This window comes from Mus musculus, chromosome 13 (genome assembly GCF_000001635.26).
Source record: "Mus musculus strain C57BL/6J chromosome 13, GRCm38.p6 C57BL/6J".
NCBI classification, from domain to species: domain Eukaryota; kingdom Metazoa; phylum Chordata; class Mammalia; order Rodentia; family Muridae; genus Mus; species Mus musculus.
Window position 1 is genome coordinate 108670082 of NC_000079.6, and position 21944 is coordinate 108692025.

Below are 21944 nucleotides of genomic sequence, written 5' to 3' on the forward strand. Positions count from 1 at the left end.
CCTGTTCTGGTTATTAGCAACATAAGTGGAACTGAAGGGCATTATCAGAAGTGAAATAAGTAAGCTACAGAAAGATAAACACCACATATTCCCTCTTATACATGATAACTGAAAAAGTGCACTCAAAAGCAGAAGAGTAACTATGTAGTAGTTTGAAGTGATGAATGAATGGATGTAAAAAAGGTAATTGGATTTGATTATAGCATACTATATATATATATATATATATATATATATATATAGATATAGATATAGATAGATAGATAGAGATATAGATATGTAGCTATCACTTGGAACTTGTGTGTATAATGATTTATTAGTAAGAAATTGAAAGTTTTTTTCCAAAAGATATTAGTCTAATGCACAATATACTTTTAGAGGTGTGGTGACACCCATGGTGCCCCTCCTTGGATTTGTCTCCTAAGTATTGTCTTCTAAGTCTCCAAGTACCTTGAATATATTTTCATATTCTATAGTATTTAAAAAATGCAGTTGTAGCTTTTGGCTCTCCGGTCGGCACCATGGCGGTCGGCAAGAACAAGCGCCTGACGAAAGGTGGCAAGAAGGGAGCTAAGAAGAAAGTGGTCGATCCATTTTCTAAGAAAGACTGGTACGATGTGAAAGCTCCAGCCATGTTCAATATTAGGAACATCGGGAAGACACTAGTCACGAGGACTCAAGGAACCAAAATTGCCTCTGATGGCCTCAAGGGTCGTGTGTTTGAAGTGAGCCTTGCCGATCTACAGAATGATGAAGTTGCGTTTAGAAAATTCAAGCTAACCACTGAGGACGTTCAGGGCAAAAACTGTCTGACTAACTTCCATGGTATGGATCTTACCCGGGACAAAATGTGCTCCATGGTCAAGAAGTGGCAGACCATGATTGAAGCTCACGTTGATGTCAAGACGACCGATGGGTATTTGCTCCGACTTTTCTGTGTTGGCTTCTCTAAGAAACGCAACAACCAGATAAGAAAGACATCCTATGCGCAGCACCAGCAAGTCCGCCAGATCCGGAAGAAGATGATGGAAATCATGACCCGAGAGGTGCAGACCAATGACTTGAAGGAAGTAGTTAATAAACTGATTCCAGACAGCATTGGTAAAGACATAGAAAAGGCTTGCCAGTCCATTTATCCTCTCCATGACGTCTTTGTTAGAAAAGTAAAAATGCTGAAGAAGCCCAAGTTTGAATTGGGCAAGCTCATGGAGCTGCATGGGGAAGGCGGCAGCTCTGGCAAAGCAGCTGGAGACGAGACGGGTGCTAAGGTTGAGCGAGCTGATGGATATGAACCGCCAGTCCAAGAATCAGTATAAAATCCAGATTTTTAATAGTGACAAATAAAAAGTCCTATTTGTGATCAAAAAAAAAAATGCAGTTGTAGCATCTTGATTTCTATATTGTGGCAAAAATAAAATTAAAACAAGTGAAAGTAACCACAGTAAGCAGATAGCTTCCAGGGACTGATGGGTTTTCCTGATATGCCACATGGTGCTCTGCCATTCTCATCTGTGTTGCTATCTCCTGTCGGCTTAGTGATCACAATCTTTAGTACTCGCCCAGTGCTGCATTCTCTGTACAATTTACTGCAAAGGCAGTTACAGAGAAGAATGGGCAGCTGCACTAGCCATCAACTAAGGCTTCCTTCGGTTCTCTATGGTGCACTTTGCTCCTTTCATGAACTTCTGTTCTCTTTGCACTACTGCTGTGTTAGCTACTTTGGAATAAACATGGCCAGTGCTACTTAGATGGCATTCTCGGTAGTCAAATGAGAGAAATCCCTTCAAGTATGGCTGCTTTCTTTCATTTCCTTCCTAAATGATTTATATCTAAAGTATTTACAACTAAGTTCTAGAGGTTGGTTTTCAATATTTTATATCTCTCTCAATTTATAGACATCCAAATTCATTTGGCATTATCTTCCTATTTATTGAGATTCTTGAAAGAGTATATTTTTCTATAAAAGGTTCCAGAAAACTTAGAGTAGTGATATTATCATTAATCTCATAAGCAATCATGCAGTGGATAGTGATATTAAACATAGATTGAGTTAGATAGTATACTTTTAAGACATAAAAATCAATTTAAAAAGATCCCTGTTCAATGACTTTTTTAGCCAGTCCAGTCTATATATAATGTACTGTACATATTAATACAATCTTATTAATATGAATGTAAAAAGTAAATGAATCTATGGTGTGCATCATGTATAGTCTCTCAGGATTTGTTCTGTCCATTACTAACATATATATATATATATATATATATATATATATTTTTTTTTTTTTTTCTTGTAAAGCTCAAAATATCTCTTAGACTTTCCTGCAGATAAGTTATTGAATTAATTACTTGTTGTTTACTATAACAAAATACCGAGACAAAGCAATTTAAGGGAGGAAGGGGTCATTTTGGCTCACAGCCCCTTGGTTTGTTTAGTCCATGGGAAAGACATAGTTGCAAGAGATTGAGGCACAGAGAGTAATGAATGCTGTGCTCAGCCTACCTTCATTTTATTAATAAACCTAATTTAGATAATCTCTTGTAGGCATGCCACATGCCCGGAAGCTTGTCCCTTGTATGATTCTAGATTTTGTCAAGTTGACAATATTAGTCACCACTGCTAGAAAACCTTCTTAATGGCCTAGAGTGCTGGAGGAATTCTGCCTAGCCAGGCTCCCGTGAAACATTTCTGAGTGCTTAGGGATTTATGAGATTTAACGTGAAGTGAGACAGACACTGGCTTCTGTCTTTTTATTTGCCACAAGTGGGATTCCTGCTTGCTCTTAGAAGTTGGCCTAAGTCTCAGGATCCAGTCATGAAAGGTGAAGTCTAAAGGGTAGGGAGTGGGTGCTGGCTCTGTTATTGAGGAATACACTAGGAATCTATGAATTGGGATCTGGCAGCTATAGCTGAAGAGTCAGCAGCTTCCCTCTTAGGTGAGCTCTAGATCTTAGAAGATACACGAGCCCCCTTCCTTCCCTGTGGCTACTCACTTCATCACTGGGGCAAAGCGCTGTTGGGAGGCAGCTTCTCGATCCCAGATGTAGTAGCAATGGTGGCCCTGTTGTGTGATGTGGCTTGAGTATTGCATCTGACAGCTTGGTGTAAGCACATTTCTTCAGTTCTCCCGAGTGGAAACTTCATTTAGCTATTTGTATTCTTAGAATAATAGAAAATAGAAAACCTTCTCTACTTAAATCATGTTCAGCATCCCACAAGGGCTCACCCTCCCTCCATGGTGTCCCAGTGCATGCTATTGGGTTTCATATTATTGCATGGAAAGTTGCTGAAACACCTATAGAAATAAATACAAATATAATAATTACAACCAAGTCTTTCCCAAGGCTACTGCAAAATGGCTATACAATCCTCACACCTTCCTTCCATCTAATCGATGAGCTATTCCTTGAGACCTACAGAGCCTTTGGTTATAAAATGGTCTTTGAATTACCCTTTGAAGCCCAACAAAATTGAATTGTATGAACTATAAAAGTTAGGGGAGGCAGAAATGCCAGCTCTCCCGTGGACAGCTTTGCCTTTCAGGTCTTGTCACTCAACTAGAAACTTAAACCACCAATATTCTACTGGACCTATAGGGCTACTGCTTTTCGTGTGCTAAGAAGTGGGGCTAATGAAAGGCCAAGGCAGTTGCTCCTGTCATCTGGAAAATGACTTAGTTTTGCTTTCTTTTGTGACATCAGTCTTCACTCTTTGCTCTGCCTAGTCCCTTGTTCTTGCATTTGAGAGAAGAAAGCGGCAGTAGGAAGGTGGTAAAAATGCTTTCTTAAAGGCTTTAGAGAGGACGATCAGGGGCAGCATTTTCATACCAGAGGGACCTGCCTTCCAGTTAGTATTCATTCGGAGAGAAGAGGGAAAAAAGTAATGCCATCTGTCAAACAGCTGTGTTCCCCACTGAGCTCAAGAGACAGACAAAGAGGATGCTCATTCCTCAACCCTTGGAGCAATTGTCTCCTGAAGGGAAATGGTGTGTATGACTAAGGAGGAAGAATGCTGGAAAGTTTGAATTTATGAGAATTCAGTTCACAACACACTTTTGAAGGGGATAAAAGGACTAGGTGGAAGAAAGCCCAGGCAAGGCGAGGAGTAGCTGCGTTGCCTCAGAATTCACATTCAGCTACATATAATGCAGCTCACAAATGGCTTAAATATATAAAGCTTTCATCTTTGGTGATAGGCAGTCTGAGCCTGGCATGGCTTTTCTTTAAGGTCACCATGGACCCAGTTTCCTGTTAGTTCTGGAGCCCATTTTTAAGCATGTAGCTTCCATGGCCAAGGCCAACTTTTGATTCCGAACCACTGCTTCTTGGATGCACTGGCACAGGGCTGTGTGTGTGTGTGTGTGTGTGTGTGTGTGTGTGTGTGTGTGTGAATTCTTAGCTACTCTGGAGGCTGAGGCAGGAGGATCATTTGAATCATTTATCATTTGGAGTTTGAGGCCAGTATGGGCAACATGGTGAGGCCCTGTTTTGAGCAGGGAAGGGGAGTATATTAGAGAGGAAACAGAGAAGAGAAGAGAGAATGAATTCTTAGTTATTGACTTTTTCCCAATCAGCAGAAAAGCAGAGGACTTTCTCTCCCTTGAGGCTCAGACCAACCTTCTTCTTACATCTTCTCAGCCAGAATTTAGTCACATGGACTCACTTAGGTACACGCAAAGTTGGGAAAGTCTGTCTACTTGGCAAGCAATTATATGTGTAGCAAAAATCTGGAGTGCTATATGCAAAGGAAGAAGCAGAGCAGACACTCAGGAGACTCCTATGGTCTCTGCCACACAGTCTGAGCTAGGCAAGAAGAATCTATGCTGATGCTGACTCTGGCCTTTTGGCCCTGTACAGATGGCTTTTGAATGCAAAACCTCTTATATTTATTTTGGAGTGATCTTGGAAGCTGGGGAGACTTCCAAAGAACATCTCCAAAGCTGGCCAAGTCTATACTCAGTTGTATAAGATAGGCAATGGCACCTGAGGCTTTTTCATCTACCCACTGTAGGGTTTAATTGATTGAAAGAGGAGCAGGTGTAAGCTGCAGTCCATGGGCACAGAGCCTGTGAACCTTGCAAGGCTAATGCCCTCAGATAAATGCCTCTACCAGCTGAAGTTCTTGCAGAGTGCTGAGAAAGGCAATTGCAGCAGAAACTTTTGTTTCTGAGCTTACAAAAGTATAAGTATATAAAGGTGTTTTTAGAGCAACGCATATCTGAATATATACTTTTGGGCCAACATAAACCTAAAGTAGTATATTTTGTTTTGCCCAAAGAATTTCAGAAAGAAAAAAAGAAGGTTGGTATTTTTAAATTAACTCATTTCATATATGTATGTGTGTGCATATATTTCCTACAGTTTACAGGAAAGTCTTTGTATCCTAGTTAGGGGACTGAAGCAAATAGCTCACAAATTGAAATCCTGTACTCTGTATGTTTAGCAAGCTTCTCCCCAAGCTTTTCGTGGGGCTTAGTGAAGCAGGTACTGCTTTCTTGTTGAAAGGAGAGTTTATACAACAGCTTCTTAAATCCCTTCCTAAAACATTCCCCCGTAGTGTCCTGACGTGTGCAAATATGTTGTTTCAACCCTTAAAAGCTGACTTGGAGGTCACTAATTACAGTGCACAAAAACCACACGAGCCGTTAGTGAGTGTTAGCTTTCCGATGTCTCTCCTTTACCGAAGGATCTCAGTGTCTCCCAGTGATGGTGACTTGAGGAAAACTTGCTTTCATCTCTTGGGGCTTTCATGTAGCAATGCTATTTCTAAATTCCAGACTGGTCTTACTTCCGTCCAGTCCCGATCTCCGCACTGCATTCATGAACTATGATTTGAAATCTCTACCTCACACAGTAAATGTCAACAGTTTGGAACGTGATTTTGATCTTTGAATCTGTTGAAGCATGTGTGTGTGTGTGTGTGTGTGTGTGTGTGTGTGTGTATGTGTGTGTGTGTGTGTGTGTGTGTGTGTGTGTGTGTGTATGTATGTGTGTATGTGTGTGTATGTGTGTGTGTGTGTGTGTGTATGTATGTGTGTATGTGTGTATGTGTGTGTGTGTGTGTATGTATGTGTGTATGTGTGTGTGTGTGTGTGTGTATGTGTATGTGCATATGTAGGGGAAATATAGGCTTTTTGCTACCCAGAGAAACGTGTACAGTCTCTTTAGTTTTCCTAAGATGTATAAGCTGATAATTTTGAGATCTGGCAGCATCCACCACACCTGAGAAAGCCCGGAGATTTTAATTAACGATAGTGACATACATTAATTTCATTCCTACAGTCCTGCCCTTTGAGTTCTTAGTTCTCTATATTATATTTTGTTAACCCCAAAATAACCACAGAGGATTGGAGTTAAAGGGACAGAGAGACAATGTTCGCATTAGCTCAGCATTTTGAAGGTCTCAGTTCACAATTGGGCACAGTTTCCCTTTGGGCACATGGGAGACACCACATAATAACACAAGGGTGTAGTGAAGCAAAACTGTTCAGCCCATGATTAGGAGCAAAGGAGGAAGAGGATGGGGCCTGAGCTACCATATTCCTCCTCAAGGGCACACGCTCAGTGATCTAAAGCCTTTGCAGTAGGCCTCACCTCTCAGAGGTCCCACCGTCGCCTATTAGCACCACTCTGGCTCCAAGCCTTTATTGTCTAGGTCTTTGGGGGACATTCAGCATCCAGAGTATAGCACGACTTTTAGATTTTTGCCTTTAAAATGTATATTAAGTTTAAAAAGTAATATAAATTCCTTAAAGAGTGTTTGCAGTAGAGAAACAAGCTGAAGAAAAGTGAATAAATACCGTCGAGTTCCACAGAGGTTATTAAATTGGAAATTGAATTTTGAGAAATTGGGCTTAGCACTGTTTCATAAGACTCCTCATCTCTAATGTATAAATAACTATTTCACCAACGAATGTGTCACAGTTCCCAGGCTATTTCAGAAAATTCTTTTTTCTGCTAAGACCAACGCATGTTAAATGGAATGTTATATGTAGACCATTTCTATACTGAAGATTTTTTATAATTAAAAATATTAAATTCTTAGTATATTGGTATTTTAAGGGATATATTTTATTTAATATTATCTTGCTGGGTGCACATCCTGTTTCTCAATTTGGTGCCTGGCTTTCCCTTGCCCTGTGAGGCAGGAGACAAGGAAGTAGACAGAATGGGTTGGTTCCACAACTCTGAACTTTGATCTGTTGTAGTTTCTTGTAATGGTCTCTCACCTGTTGATGTAAGAATTAATAGTTAGAATATAGTTAGGGATTAGGTTGGTTAATAAAATGGCTACTGCAGGTTTTCCTTCAATACAAAAACATCATCTTATAATCTCAATTGTCCTTTCAAATAAGAGAGGCAGAAGGAGAAGGGACAGAAATGAAAAAAAATGTGAAGGATGTTCTCTGAGCATTAGGAAAGCAATGTTCATGTTTTACAGGTATAAGAAACCAGATCCTGAGATATTAGAAGTGGCCTAGATCTCATGATTAGTGGCAGAGCTGGGGCCAGGTGATACACATCCCAATTTGTGAGTGTAGCCTAATATCTCACTGTGATTCATCATGACTGTCCAGTGCATTGGACACAGCTATGAATATTAGGATGGCAATTTGTAAAACCAAGGAAAATGGATTGAACAATTTTTCCTGTCATTTTTTACAAGAGGTGGTAAATAATGGTAATTTGAGATATTAGAGAACAGTGTATGAATAGTTTTCTAAAATTCTGCAAGGCAGACAGAGAAGAAAAATTGTAGCTTCCCTTTGTGCCTATTACTGCCTGGCCATCAACAAAGCATCTTCTTTAACTTATGTTAGGATGCTGTGAACGAGTCCTGCACTGTCAGAACCACTCAGCACCAAGGAGGACGTCCTAGTTCAATTTCCTCCGAAGTTTAACAGGAATAAGACAAATGGAAAACAACAAAAAAGACATCTTTACCATGAACCTCATGAAAATGGAAAATTCATTCCGAAAAATTCAAAATCTATTACAAATTGATGCATGCTGCATACTTATTCATACTTATTCTCCATTTCTTTGTTCTTGTAAGATTTTAAAGGGGAAGGAAATGAGACAGGAAAGAAAACAAGAGTCATCCATCCATTCAAAAGTCTTAATTGAGCAAGTAGCTTTGTACTTGATTCAGTGAATAGGAGCAAGATGTTCCCTCTGAAGAAAACAAGTTTTAGAGCCTATGAATAGTTTTTAGAAGCACTTCAGTGATTTTTATCATTTATATGGAAATTCAGATTATTCTGGAAAACAGTTTGGTGACATGTCTCAAACATTTAAACCTACTCCCTTGGCTCAGAAACTCTACTTTTAGAAATTCAACCTGTTTTAGAAATCTAGTCCAGCCGGGCATGGTGGCACACACCTTTTTTTTTTTTAATTTATTTATTTTTCTTTTTTTTTTATTACGTATTTTCTTCAATTACATTTCCAATGCTATCCCAAAAGGCCCCCCCCCCCCCACACTCCCCTATCCACCCATTCCCATTTTTTGGCCCTGGCATTCCCCTGTACTGGGGCATATAACGTTTGCCTGACCAATGGGCCTCTCTTTCCAGTGATGGCCGACTAGGTCATCTTTTGATACATATGCAGCTAGAGTCAAGAGCTCCGGGATACTGAGTAGTTCATAATGTTGTTCCCCCGATAGGGTTGCAGATCTCTTTAGCTCCTTGGATACTTTCTCTAGCTCCTCCATTGGGGGCCCTGTGATCCATCCAATAGCTGACTGTGAGCATCCACTTCTGTGTTTGCTAGGCCCCGGCCTAGTCTCACAAGGGACAGCTATATCACTGTCCTTGCAACAAAGGCTTGCTAGTGTATGCAATGGTGTCATCGCTTGGAGGCTAATTATGGGATGGATCCCTGGATATGGCAGTCTCTAGATGGACCATCCTTTTGTCTCAGCTCCAAACTTTGTCTCTGTAACAACTTCCATGGGTGATTGTTTCCAATTCTAAGAATGAGCAAAGTGTCCACACTTTGGTCTTCGTTCTTCTTCAGTTTCATATGTTTTACATATTGTACCTTATATCTCGCTAGGCACACGCCTTTTATCCCAGTATTCGGGAGGCAGAGGCAGAGGCAGGCAGATTTCTGAGTTTGAGGCCAGCCTGGTCTACAGAGTGAGTTCCAGGACAGCCAGGGCTACACAGAGAAACCCTGTCTCAAAAAAAAAAAAAAAAAAAAAAAAAAAAAAAAAAAAAAAAAAAAAAAAAAGAAAAAAGAAAGAACTCTAGCCCAGGGAAACCTAGAATAGGAATTTCATAAATTCATTTTTTTTTTAATAGCTGAGTAGTATTCCATTGTGTAAATGTACCACATTTTCTGTATCCATTCCTCTGTTGAGGGGCATCTGGGTTCTTTCCAGCTTCTGGCTATCCTGAGTGAAGTAACCCAATCACAAAGGAACTCGCACAATATGTACTCACTGATAAGTGGATATTAGCCCAGAAACTTAGGATACCCAAGATATAAGATACAACTTGCCAAACGCATGAAATTCAAGAAGAACGAAGACCAAAGTGTGGACACTTTTCCCCTTCTTAGAAATGGGAACAAAACACCCATAGAAGGAGTTACAGAGACAAAATTTGGAGCTGTGACGAAAGGATGGACCATCTAGTGATTGCCATATGCAGGGATCCATCCCATAATCAGCTTCCAAATGCTGACACCATTGCATACACTAGCAAGATTTTATCGAAAGGACCCAGATGTAGCTGTCTCTTGTGAGACTATGCCGGGGCCTAGCAAACACAGAAGTGGATGCTCACAGCCAGCTATTGGATGGATCACAGGGCCCCCAATGGAGGAGCTAGAGAAATTACCCAAGGAGCTATAGGGAACTGCAACCCTATAGGTGGAACAACATTATGAACTAACCAGTACCCCGGAGCTCTTGTCTCTAGCTGCATATGTATCAAAAGATGGCCTAGTCGGCCATTACTACAAAGAGAGGCCCATTGGACTTGCAAACTTTATATGCCCCAGTACAGGGGAACGCCAGGGCCAAAAAGGGGGAGTGGGTGGGTAGGGGATTGGGGGGGTGGGTATGGGGGACCTTTGGGATAGCATTGAAAATTTAAATGAGGAAAATACCTAATTAAAAAAAAACCTAGAATATGCTCCTCTTTCTAAAGGGATGATCAAAGAAATACTACTTACACTCTAACAAAACTACACATCACCTAAGACTCAAAGCATGACACAAAGTTATGGGATGTCTATTTCCTTTAGTTTTATGCAACTATTTAACAAGTGTGAACATTTACATTTATTTAAATAATAAAGCATGTGCAATATAATGTCAATTTTAAAAAAGACAGGGCCATAAAATACATACAATATTAACTGAGTAAAAATAAAGGAATCTTAAGGAAAAAAGTATTAATAGGTATTTTCTCTTAAGTTCTAATGATTATTTTTATTTTTATGACATTCTTCATTTTTTACAGCTTGACATTATTATCTTAAAATCGACAAGTCAATATGATTTATTTTCAATCTTAGGAAGTTAATACTGGGTAAACTATCCATTTTTGCTGAAAATGATTTCTGTACACATATATCTATAACTTTTTAATCTAATGGCTCACTCTTCATAGAAAATATATTTATAGGAAATATATGTGTAGAAAATATAAAAACGTATAGACATTTAGATGAATTAAAGCCGAGTATATTCTTGTGTGTAGTTAAACTATCCATTTCTGTGTGTTCACCATTTGTATGGCTTTTGTTATAAGTCTATAGAGTAGGCAGTGTAAGCGAACCGCTCTTACATAAGGTATGGCTGACACGTTACAAGACAGAGTGCACGAGAAGGCTCTTACTGAATAAATACGTTCTTACTGGAGAACAAGGATAGAGGTCACTTAAAAGATACTGTCTAACAGCACTGATACATCCTTCTGCTCTATAAGGGATTGGTACTCAGTTATAGAAGCTCGTGACCTCTTCAAGTTGGAACAGTGAATTTAAGGTACTCAGGAAAACTCAAGACGCCATGCTAACGGTTACTTAAGCACATACTATGTAGACAAGAAATCTCATAGATGAGAAAAATCATGTCCACGTATTTTGGGGGATGATTTGCATCATGACAGTATATTAATAGGGAATCATTGTTCATGAAACAAGAAACATATAGAAGTCTAGTATCCTATGTTATACATATAATATTCTAGTCCTGCAAAAGTGAGACTGTTATGTGGTACTCAAGAGCCATCAATTTAACAATTACTGGGTCCACATTTGTTTGCAATTTTATAAAAGCCTTTTCTCCGTTTTATCATCTAAAGAAATAAAAGCATAATGGCCCCCAAATTAAGAAAAATCATTTTAATTACTTAATTCATTATTCAGGTGAAGAAGAGCTGAGCCATCATATGGCATTGCCAGAAAATCTAAATATTAGTGAGAACAAGAATCACCTGCTAACTCCAAAACACAGAATCTGCCATTGGAAAGCACTGTTGTGTGGCTTATGCCAGTTAGAGGAAGCTGATATTATGATGAAACCAGACAAGACATTGGAGAAGCCCCTTTGTCATTGCAGACTGCTCAAGGCCCAGGGGAGCCAGGACAAACCTTCTGTCTTCTCCATCCTCCATCCCGCAATCTTGTAGCCAAACACAGGCAGCTGGCAGGGGAACCTGCATGACCCCTGGGTGATATAGATCAAGAAGTGGGGTGTGTCTGAATGGCCAAGTTTTGTGAGAGTACAAGATCTGTCTAAAGCATTTAGAATGATGTCGGGTGTGTACATGCTCAGTACATTCATCAGTCCGTGTGATTTTCATTTTCACTGTTGTCATCATTGGTGCCATTTTCAGAATAGTCACATCTGTTTGTAATTACCCCTTACCTGTTGTGAGCCTCAGTACAGTAGTTCCTTATATCCAGTTTCTTAGCTATGCTCCAAGCCATCAGTGCATGGCTGCTATGGTAGTTAATATTGACTGCTTTATATATCATGATTTTCCTCCCTCTCTATATATGAATACCTAGAAAGTTGAGGTTTGCTTATTAATTAGGATATTGAGGGAAATAACAATAACAAATTTTAAAAGGACAATTCTGAGTAAATATTATAATGGATCTTATTGACCGCTCTTGTATCTTCGGTCAGTACAATTCGAGATGATGATGCAACACCTACAGGATGGAATGTGTGAGGTCAACCATGTAGGCTTCCCATAAGTGAAATGGCAGAATCCAAAACTATGCGTGAAAGGGAATGCCTTGTTCCTGATTATATTCTCCTTTCTTCTGGACCTCGCTGAGGTCAGATCATTCATTCTTTCAGCATTTCCAAAGGGCAGGAGTGTTCCACGTCTCTTGCCTATCTGGCCTGTGCAGAGACCGGTTACAGTCCCCGCTCATTGCTGAGCAGGGTTGAGCTGATAGACATACACAGCCTTGTGTGGAGAGATGCTTGGGAACTAACTGTAGCGTCAATGACTCTTCCTCACACGTTTTACCTCATTTAGACTTCAGTTTAGCCATGTCCCAGAAAGCTCAAGCTAGCTCGCTATTTTTAATGTGTATTTCTTATAGCTTGACATTAAAGCTAGTGAGTTTCAATGAATCAGCAGCTCTGTAAGATGTGTTAGCAGATCACTACTAAGGGTCTCCTGTGAAGCAAAAGACAGGAAATATAAATCCTGGGCAGGGGAGCCCCAAAGCTTTGCCACAAAGGCACCCCGAGTTCATCGTTTTTTTGAGAACATGTTCAGTAAAATATTTTGTGGTGACAAGTTTTCTACTGAGAGACTTTTTAACAGTATGAAAACCAGCAGCATTTTCAGGTTTTAAAATGGTGTTAGATTTTTCTAAAAACCCCACGGGTTCTCCAGTTCTACATATTTTTAGAAAGGTTTATTGATCTCAAGGAGTTAAGGTTATCTTCTTTTTTCAGACAGTCTACTCTTCAATTTAAAGCTAAGTCTCCAATCAGTAAGAATCAATGATAGGAACTGCCCAAGATTTGTTAAGTGTTGCATCGGAATCAATTATTAGCTTCAGTACCTCAGGTTCCTTCCCATTCATATGACATTTGGACTTGAACCAACATTGAGTCATGTGCCTGCCTTAAAGATTAGGAAACAGAGGCCCTTGGGCTGAAAGCCTCTCCAAGGCCACATTACCCAAGCCTCAATACTCAAAACACAGACTCTTAGAAACTACAGAAGCCTGACATTTCATTTTGCCAGCTAAGCAATAAAGAAAAGCGAGTTAAAAACACATAGAAACACGTGTGAATAACCTCCGGGATATAGATTACTAAAATGTTAAAGAATGAACAGATTTTTTTAAAGAGCATCTAGCTCTGCCTCTAATTTTACTGCTGAGAAAATTCAGGAAAGAAGTAAGTCTTTTATTCTGAAGGAGACCACTCCCAAGTTACAAGGCTCTTCCCTTCTTCCTCTATTCTGAGCATGTCCCATTGCTATTCACCAATGAGATGAAATGACTCTTACTGATTCTACAAGCATCTTCATGGGCTAGAATCAGAAAAAGCTGAGGCCCTGTAAAGATTCACAGATCCCATGGGTAGTAGGCCGCTTTCCTTCTTCATTATCTTTACATTTAGTGTTAATCAGATACTGATGAGTAAAAGGCTGATGAAAAGGTGTTTGGCTGGTGAGTTAACTCCAGCTTAATATATTCACTGCATGTTTAAAGGTGTTTTGTTGTTGTTGTTTCGAATTTCATACACAAACATATCTCCTGTATTACTTCCATTCTTCTTTCTTCACTAAATCCTTCATCTCCGCCCCCCCCCCCAAATTTATGATCTCTTCTGTAATCATCATCATTACACATATATAACCTCCTGAGTTTACATTTAGCTTTGCTCATTGCTGTATGTGTCCATGGCTGGCCTCTTGGTCTTGGACAGCCTATGTGGGAGTTTGGCCCTGGAGGCAACTGATTCTCACTCTCAGCAACCATCTTCTAGAGCTAGGGCTGTGTGGAATTTCTGTCAGCCACATTGGTGTAGTAGCCGAAGTCATCATGCTGGTCTTGCTTATGTGACTCTATTGTTCAAAATTCATGGGTACATTTTTTTCCTGTCATTTTAGAAGACACTATGCAGCAGCAGGCATCCCGAGTCTCTTATTTTTGCAGTCTTTCAGACTCCTGTGCATTCTCCTTGTGCTTTTGGTTTACGGCTTGCATTGCAAATACATCAGTTGGGATTCAGCACCTCCATAGCCACACATTCTCTTATTTTGACCGAGTTGTGGATCAGAGGACCCAGAGAAGAGCCCTGCAGGCTCTCTTGATTCTTTCAAGGATGGCCTAGAAATTTTGGTTCGGTTCATCATATTTGAGTCATGCAGTTGGGGGTACTGCTAGCTTAATCATGGCCATTGAACAGATGGTGGAAGGAGAGAGATGTGTGTAAGAATCTCAAATAGAAGAGAACTGTATTGACCATAGATTCTTCTGGCTTTAGCCACTGGACCTTGACAACAGTTAGAAGTGACCACTGCAATCCACCATCAGCCTCTACACAAAGGCTCCTTCTCCATCTGCCTGGGACCACAGCCAGGAAAGTGAAGAGCCATGGCAATGGTGGTGGGGTGGAAAGCATGAGAACTCAAGGAACAGGATGGGGGTTAGAGACAGGAGACCTGGCCTCCTGCTGGTCGTCCCCATTTCTTCTCTTACAATACAGTGGGGGCTCAGTGACCATTATGATGTTCAGTATTTATAATTCTTATTGTCCTGTGAAGTGTACATGTCAGAACAGCAGAAAACCCTGTTATTTTCCACGTAGACCAGTCACAGGGTATCACGTTGACTCACTAGATGATTGGTCATAATGATGGGGGTCACTGATGCCCCTTTGGTTTTGAGTCAGCCTTCTTAGGCCAGCACTGTTCTTTATGGTCTCCTTGTGAAAATAAAGCAGTTCTCTAAAGAATTCCTGCCCATTTACTTGCAAGCTGGCTGATGGCAGAAGTTCAGAATAAGATCTCATGAAAAGGTAACTTTGGGAACATAGCCTTTCTTCTTATTACATACAACAGGAACAAGGCCAACCTACATGCACCTATATGAGGCCAGTGGTTTTGGAAGTCCATCTTGCTACCATTTGTCTTTGTCAGTGGGTTGTGCAAACTCCTTTCTGGACTTTGAACTTCTCCTTATCCCTCTCCCTCAGATTACTCATCGAACACCACTTAGAGAGGCTCCTTAACCTAAAGCCTGGTTGAAGCTCAAATTTGGCAGCAAATAAGAATGTCTTTGTGATTTTATTTGTTAAGAAACACTGTAAGTGCCATAGGAAGGGATATAATGAGTTTGTGTTCTGTTCTATTGCTCTTCAATAACCTTATCGAAGAGGGCTATTATGATTTCCTGGAGAGGTGAGTCTACAGACGTGTCACCTGATGCTAATGACAACTGAAAATACGAACCATTGTACGAGGGTAGCATCCGAGGAAGAGATAAAATTCTCATTACAACCTTTTTAAAGATTTCTGCATTCAAGTGGGCAGGGGAGAATCTCCAGTCCATTAATGCAATCCCCCTTTCCGTTCTGAGCCAAGTGACACATTGTTTTGCTTCCCAAGATAAGACAGAAAAATAATAAGTACTCTTCAGGTGCCCTTGTTATTCTCTTTGTCAAAGGCAGTGTGGTTCAAAGGCTTTTCCTTTGTTTAGTTTGTGCAATGTCAGACAAGGCTCTGAAAGCAGGGATTCCCTGAACATCCCACTGTGGGCCTAAGCCCTTATTCTGCTTCCATCAGAGAGCATGCTGGCAACCTCAGGGAGGTTTTATGCCAGTTCTTGGGTGGTTCCAAAACCGCACTCACATCATATAATCTTCAGTGGTTTGGGCTGGTTTATAATCCATCCTACTGTGGTTTGCTTCTAGACAGAAGCCTTTAAGGCAGAGATCTCCTGTGAGCTGCACTGAAAGAGGTCTGCTTCGGAAGAATTTGATCCTGCTGAGTAGATGTGGCACACTTCCAACTGTACGTGTTGCGCTGCCCCGGAACACAGTTGTGTGAGGAACACAGACATGCACGAAGCGGCTAGCTTTTAGAAGGCACTAATCCCAGTGGGGATAAGGGTGAGATAAAAACACACATGACCACCATGAAATACCTGCCTTCAAAAGGCATAGTGGGGAAGACGAGCCAGAGATGCTCAAGGAATACCACACAGTTTAAAGTGTGACATTATTTGAGCATGGTAGAAGAAGACTTACAGATTGAGACAATAATATCCCCCACCCCCACCCCCACACTCTGTAAAGGGAACCAGGAATAGAAAGGATCTTATAGAGGTGCTGTACACCAACCATGCTAAAGAAAGTGATGTAGTTTGGCACGTGTCAGTCTTGGGCTTGTGGGGGAACTAAACACTCTCCTGCTTCCTGTTTTGGGCAGTTGTCTGCAGTGTAGATGTTTGTAGGGAGGCTATTCCTACTTCTTTCCCCACACTCTGGTAGCCACTGGGACTGTGGTCATGCAAATCACATGGGGCTTCAGGATCTGAAGCAAATAGAGCTTGGCTGAAGAAGCCGTTTGACTTGACCTCAGGTATCAGTATTGTTGTATCTGTTGTTTGTCAGTGCTGGCAGCAACAGGGTGCTAGTTATAATAATTGCTATGGAGTGGTGGTTGTTATCCTTGCTGTTTGGCAGCTTGTGTGTCCTAGCATTTGTCGACATCCATGATGGTCCTGTAGCCTCCCACTGAGGCTGTGAACCAGCATGTCCTCCATCAGAGAAGGCTTTTGCAGTTCTAGCTAGCCAGGGTTGAATTCAGTTGCAAGAAGTGAAGAGTATGACATTGCCTGCATGAGAGAGTCTGGTTCACCCGTGTAACCCACATGCTCAGCCTCGTTCCCCTGGGTACTTGTTCCCCCCATCTTCATTTGCATAACTTCCTGTTTTGAAGGATGAGTACACGTACTTTGCAATTAACTGGTATTATTGGAGAGTTTATTGCGTTTTATTTCCTGTTAAGTGCCTCTACAAATGATATACATTTTCCAACCATGTCCCTTCAAAAACATTGTCTTAGGCCAGCTGTGGTGGATCACATCTTTAAACTCAGCACTTGGGAGGCATAGACATGTAGATCTCTATGAATTCCAGGCTAGCCTTTTCTATATAGTGAGCTTCAGGCCAGCCAGGGCTCCATAGTGACACCTTGCCCCCCCCCATTGTCTTTTTTTGTGATTTTTTTCCCAAGAATGACTACCTTTTGTAGGGATCCTGTTTTCATTGTGTGTCCAGACTTAATTAATACCAGAGTTTGGGAAATGAACAGAGACTCACGTGGTACTGGAATTATGGGCATTATAGGAATATGAAAACAAAACAAAACAGACCCTAAAAAACCATAGAGCAGCTTTTACTCTCATGATGTTAAAGGAGGAATAAAACGATCCTTGAAATGTCTGATGATGCCATAGGCTTATCACCCACTCTAAAATCAGATTTATTTGCATCTTATAATCCTTATTGTAGGAATCTGTAATTTTTGACAGATACATACACTCATGCAAATATATGGCCATTTGACTCCCACCCTTCACAGAATCCTCATTCTCTTTCAAGCCAACAGACCTCCATCTATAGGAAACCAAATCTACCAAATATGATATGATATGATATCATCCAACAATATAATACAATATAATGGTATAATTATTATATTTATATATCAACTCACCTCCAAAAAAAAAAAAAAAAGATGGTTAGGAACTCCTGGAGCTTTGACTGTAACATGCAACACCTTATCCTGGCAGTTTTCATCTTTCCTTCTTAGGTAGATGCTAACAAGACTAGACTAGGTTCCTCTCAGTCTGTGTGAAAGCATATTTTAAAGACCTTTGACATCGTGTACACTACGGAGAAGCCCAGCCTTTCTGCTGTAGAGCAAGCCAGGCAGGGCAGTCACTTGGAAGCACATGCTTGTTTGATTAGTGTAGTTGCCCCTTTTCTCTGTGCTTCTCCATTCTTTTCCTGGCTCCTCACCTACTGCATGCATTTCCAGGTCCACAGCCCTGCCGCTTCGCCTAGACTGCCAAGCTGGCAGATGCTAAAGGGATTCTTGTTTACAGTGACTTGACATGTGCATGCCATCAGTTAATGGTGGACAGATAGCTCCTTTGGCTTCTAAGTGTTGAGAAAATTTCTTTCCTGCCCACACTCTGCTGTTTCTTTAAACCTCCTCAACTTGATCTATGACTGTGCTAAGGTCCTCAGTGTACCTGACACATCCTTCCCTCCCTCCATATCAAAAGGCACCAGGCAAACAAACAAACACAACCATCCCAGCAACGGTTTCTGAGAGTCCAAGGCCACACCCCTGTGATGATCTGATAGTCTAGCCAGCTGTAGAAAGTCTAGTCTTGTTAGCATCTTCCTAAGAAGGAAAGATAAGAGCTGCCAGGATAAGGTGCTTCGAGTTCTAGTCAATGCTCCAAGAGTTCCTAACCATCTTTTTTTTTGGGGGGGGGGTATTTATTATAAAAAAAACAAACCTTACTTTTTTGTGGACCTTTTCTCTGCTATCTTTGATATGTCTGTGTATCTCATACAACCCAAACATATTTCTAAAGGAAACAATCAACATTCCTTAAAAAACCTATTATCAAAAGAGACGGAGCCTACCTCCCATTCATGTAGGAGGATAGAATTCCAAATTTCTCAGTGGCCAATATATAAGCATAGCTGGCCCCAACACATTCGCTGGTCTTTTCAATACTGACCGAGCCTTCCTAATGTCCTTCCATCATTCTCCTGTTAAATGGCCTTTAAAAGGCCTTGCTACCTCACCCCTGTACAAATTTGGGCTGGGATCCCCACTTCCCTACTGCAACAGTGTAGGAAGAATTAAGACCCGCCCATTCTTACTCCTTTACCTGGGGTCTGGGGTTGTGTTTGGCATCAAGACTAGGGTGAGACTTTGATGGAGCTTGATATGAGACAATTTGGGGTATTCACCTTTAATTTCTCATGTTACCTTGTACAAGGCATCTTCTGAGCCCATGCTCACAGCTCAGGCCGTTGGTATGTGTTCCTCTAAAAGGCTGGAGCTAGAAAGCCATAATACTCAGCTGTTTTCAAGGGGAGAAAAAAAAAATAGAACAACTCTAAAATACTTGGAGTTCCAGTGTTTGCCCTTGTTCCCTTTATGCTTATTTTCCTTCTCAGAATCACTAGGAATAGATAGATAGAGGGAGGTCCTCTTGTCACACGAGAAACTCGTCCCCCCTTCCAAGTTCCCCCATGTTCTAGCTCAACTGGCTCGGCCGCTCTCTGACATAGTTGCTCTGCCGTGCAGGGCATATGCTTCCAAAACAGACAGCATTCACATAGTGGGATGGAGGAGTTCAAGTGCTCCGAACATAGGGATCTGGATGAAACAGCCTCTGTAAGATCTGGAGGGAGTCAGCACAGACTCAGAAGAGACGATGACTCAGAAATCTTGATTTTTAGACACATCACCTTCTGGCTTTTTGAATTACTATGGTGAACTTTGCCCAAGACCTGTAATATGATTTACAATAATTATTCTATTCCTACCCTCCCGTAATCTGGCAAGATGAATGTGTTACGGTTATTAGCTTATCAAACTGGAAGATAATAATTATTAAGTGGGTCTTTTGAGAGCCAGGCTAGGGTGAATTATTGGAGCAGAGGTAGTTATCAGAAGGGCACCAGGTCTTCGTGACAATTGAATGTGGCATTTCAGAAATTTGTCTTTTTTGGATAAATGCAAGAGATATTTTTTCATAACTAAATCTTCAGGAAGAAAAAAATTGGAAAGATGTTCTGGCAACAGAGGCATTCTAAATGATCTCGTCAATATGCCGTACTCGATGAAGACAAAACACAGGACCAAATTTATGGAGTCTGAGTCCATTTCTGCTACTCTAATAGAATACCAGGCTGGGCAATTTATATATGAAAGTATTGAAGTTGCTCTTCTGGAGACTGGGGAGGCCAGAGATATAGAGGCAGCAGCTGGCAAGGGGCTGCATTCTACAGCATACCATGCATAGCAAGGCACACGGGTACATGGAATGGAGAGGGTATGATAAGGATGACTATCTTCATGGTATTACACGGTTAATTATCTAATAATAACCAGGCCGTCCTAATGATTAAGGTTACTCAGTCATTTGTGAGGTTCCGTCTCCATGACCTGGTCACCTTCTAAACACTGCTGTACTAGGCACCGAGCTTCCAATTCATGAATTTAGGGGAGTTCATTTGAACCGTAGGATTCTGGGAAGAAACATCTATTCCTAGTTATGGCAGCATAGTCTGTGTGTGATCCAGTGTATCTGGGGGATTTGCTGGACAGAAAGGATAAGCCCAGGAGGCAAGATGCTCTTAAACATGTAAAAATCGTGAGGAAATCTTATTTAGATTCTATAGTGACCTGTTCTCTATTTCCTCATACCCTACCCTGTCTCCTGTACTGTCACTCCCCCCATCACAGATTATCAGTTTCAGCCAGTTTCAGCCATCATGCCTTTGCCCGCTCTTTGTCACAGTTGTGCTTTACACACCTCATGTCCAAGGATCTAGCAGTTACTCAGTCTCACGCAGCAAGCAGGCGAAGGAGCAAGAGCAAGAGCTAGACTCCCTTCTTCCAATGTCCTTATATTGTCTCCAGCAGAAGGTGGAGCCCAGATTAAAGGTGTGTTCCACCACACCTTTAATCCCAGATGAAAGGCATAGCCCAGATTAAAGGTGTGTTCCTTAAACTCGGAGATTCAATCTTCTGGAATCCATAGCCACTATGGCTCAAGATCTTCAAACCAAGATCCAGATAAGAATCTCCAAGCCTCCAGATAAGGGTCACTGGTGAGCCTTCCAATTCCGGATTGTAGTTCATTCCAAATATTGTCAAGTTGACAACCAGGAATAGCCACTACAATCCACCCCTTGTCAACTTGACACAAATAATATCTCATGTTCACATGAAACAATAACAAGGTTGTAAATACGCCTAACATGATATAACTATTCCTCGTATAATCGCAAACGCATTTGTAAATTTACAAGTGGGTTCATTGTCTGGAGGACAGATAGAATTTAGAACATCAGTGAAACTTGCTGGGGAAAAGATCGGCACGTTATTGTTACAATGATCTAATGTTTACCACTTTATCCGGTCATTGTTATAGGGAAAAAACCCAATATAGAATGTTAGCATCACCTGCCAGTGGTTGTGTGATAGAAATTACAGTCGTGTCACCTTGTGGTTTCAGATATTTCTGTGTGCCTTGTTTTGCTCATCACTCCTGAAATTGAGATAGTTGATTTGGCCAGGTCCAACAGATCTTGCTGGTTAGTTTGATAACAGAGAAGGACATATACTAACATTCCACAAATGCATTCTTATCTTATTTTCACTATACAGTCATTTCTGCTATATTGCAGCACATGTATTTCTAAAAACCCTTTGCTACACATAATAACACAGCAATAACTTCAGAAATCATGGGAAAAGTTGGACTGGGGACAGACTGCTGAAAACAGTCAACTATGCATTATAAGTAGAATACAATACAGATCTAATAAAATGTTATACATGGTTATACATTACATGGTTAATAAATACATATTTATTAAGATAAATATAATTCCTTAAAGTTTGCTGTGGAAGCGGTCCCTTTTCTGATTTTCTGTGGAGTGAGGTTTCTTGCAATTAGATGCCAGGTATAAACAGGTGCAGCTCATGTAGCAAGTGGAGGAAACTGGGAGCAGGTTAGGGTGTAATTGCACAGTATTAGGATTCTGGTGAAGTCCAGGGTCTATAGTTCTTGTCATTACTCTAACTATAGACTATGATGGAATGATGCTTAAATAAACACAAAACCTGTGCTTTGCTTAAATTATTCCCTAATGTGTTAGTTGCAGTAAAAAAAAAAATG

General features: G+C 40.8%; 1 protein-coding gene and 1 pseudogene across 1 annotated transcript in view; both read left to right on the plus strand.

The window, feature by feature from the left end:
- The window catches only part of Pde4d (phosphodiesterase 4D, cAMP specific), a 1301793-nt gene that overhangs the window by 15905 nt on the left and 1263944 nt on the right, over positions 1-21944 (plus strand). The window lies entirely within an intron of this gene.
- Positions 499-1362, plus strand: Rps3a3 (ribosomal protein S3A3; annotated as a pseudogene).